Here is a 2,070-nt window from a genome sequence, read left to right on the forward strand (position 1 = left end):
GACATCAGGCAAGTTCTAAATTTGCACAGCAGTGAATAAAGGGGCACTGCCCACAAAGTGGAGAAGCAGGCAGGTAAACAGCATTGCTCTGGAATCTTAGCTCCTCCCAAGGAATTGGCGGGAGGAAAGACAGGTCGGCTATTGGAGGAGACACACTAGCTACTGTAGAACAAAGCTGCAGATCTAGAAAAGGATTGGCCGAGGCTGGAACCACTAAGCTGTGTCCCTTCAACCCACTCTAACCCTAAGGGTGGTGCTCATGTCATTCAAGACTCAGTAGCCAATCAGAAACTCCACACGGAGCTGCCAGTCAGAACAGGAGGTGGCTCTTCCTGGTACTAAGCCCTCGAGTTCCTCTCTGTAACTCAGGTCACCTGAGTGTTTCTATGTGTTGCGTTCTTACTGTCTTCAGTGAGTGCTGCGAGGGTAACTCAGGCAAGCTCAGAACTTCAGACATGGTAAGTACAAAGTCATCTCCCATAAAGACGGGGGAGCAAGCTTCTTAGCGAAGGATGCCTGTGTAGTAGGTCTTTCCAGCGCATGGATGGTAAGCATCAGCCAGGCATATGGGGCCACCTGTGTGCTCCTTTGTGGACCTAGTCTCTCCTTGGACCAGGCTGTAGCCTCTGAATAAATTTATTATCTTGCAGCATCTGGACAAAACCTTTGTGGCAGGGGCTTGTGTGTGGTAATACACGTGGCAGGATGAGAACCAGAGGAACAGCTTACTGTTTACACTGTCAGGTAAAGCAGTGCAGACAAGAGCTAGGTCACAGACCAAAGGAAAAGGGAGTATGCTGCAGGGGTGACGGTTATGGAGAAGGACCTGATTCAGGCAGTGAGAATGATTTTGTAACTTCACAGACTGCATTCATTTATGCATGTAATTTAGTAAACCTAGATTGAAGGGTGTTTTATTTGGGCAGGTTAGTTTGAGCCAGTGGGTAATGAATTCCCATTTTAGTATCTCTATTATGTAGATTTGTGCAATCCTTGTTGACATATTTAATTGAGCTCAGAAATGTAAAACACATGCCACTAGTTATCTGTGTGTGTGTCAGATTATAGATCTCAGTAGTTAACAAAGCACATAGGGGCAAGGTCAAACACTCTCATTAATGCCATTCTTTCTACCAGGAAGGGCCTGATTTTTTTTCAAATCAGTACAGTGATATATTTGTTAATTATATTTATCTTATTAAAAAGTTAATCTTTGGTAATCCTTTTTAAATTTCATTTTTCTTATGCATATTGATCTCTTACTTGTTTCTGTTCCCCAATATTTCCCCAAATTTAAGAATTTCATTCCTATTTTTTTTTTTTTTTTTGAGACAGGGTTTCTCTGTGTAGCCCTCGCTGTCCTGGAATTCACTCTGTAGACCAGGCAGGCCTCGAACACAGAAATCCACCTACCTCTGCCTCCCTGGTGCTGGGATTAAAGGTGTGTACCACCACTGCCCGGCTCATTCTTATTTTTAAAGAGATTTTATATATGTCTGTTTAGAGAAACATCTCCTGTAGCTCCTACTTTCTTTATGCCATGTAATCAGACTTTGAACTCCTAATCCAGCCTCTGCCGCCCAGGGCTTCGAAAACAGTCCTACAAACTGGGTTCTGACTGATCAGTGAGACAAAAGACACCAGGGAATGAGTGTTGTGTAACCTCCCTGGGTTACAGGGTTACAAATTAGGGGATTATAAATAAAGAGGGACAGGTATAAGGTTGAGTTCACTGATCAACTTTGAAGCTGGTATACTTGCAGCACAGAAAAGGAGGAGGAATAAGGTAGGTGAGGCCTTTCTGCTTTGGCAGTAGTTGACATTCACCGTGAGGATCAAGTAATCAATTTTGCACAATCAGTAAAATTCCATACTGGCCATCTTCGGGCATTTCCCAGATTAGGGCAATGACAAATGAGATCACAGTCCCTCTGTGTTACAGCATATTGCTGGCATACCTCACCATCTACCCCAGGAGAAGGGCTGCCAATCTCCCAGCTGCCATTCCTTATAGAATCAAATCATTTGGGAACTGGCCTTTTTTTTTTTTTTTTTTTTTTTTTTTTTTTT

General features: G+C 43.3%; 1 protein-coding gene across 1 annotated transcript in view; it reads left to right on the forward strand.

Moving 5' to 3' along the window:
* Positions 1-2,070, forward strand: part of LOC110287976 (zinc finger protein 239-like) — a gene marked incomplete at its 5' end in the record, with an annotated part of 7,618 nt that overhangs the window by 745 nt on the left and 4,803 nt on the right. The gene's annotated exons all lie outside the window — the stretch shown is intronic.

The sequence above is a fragment of the Mus caroli genome, unplaced genomic scaffold (assembly GCF_900094665.2).
Source record: "Mus caroli unplaced genomic scaffold, CAROLI_EIJ_v1.1 scaffold_18977_1, whole genome shotgun sequence".
Lineage (NCBI taxonomy): Eukaryota > Metazoa > Chordata > Mammalia > Rodentia > Muridae > Mus > Mus caroli.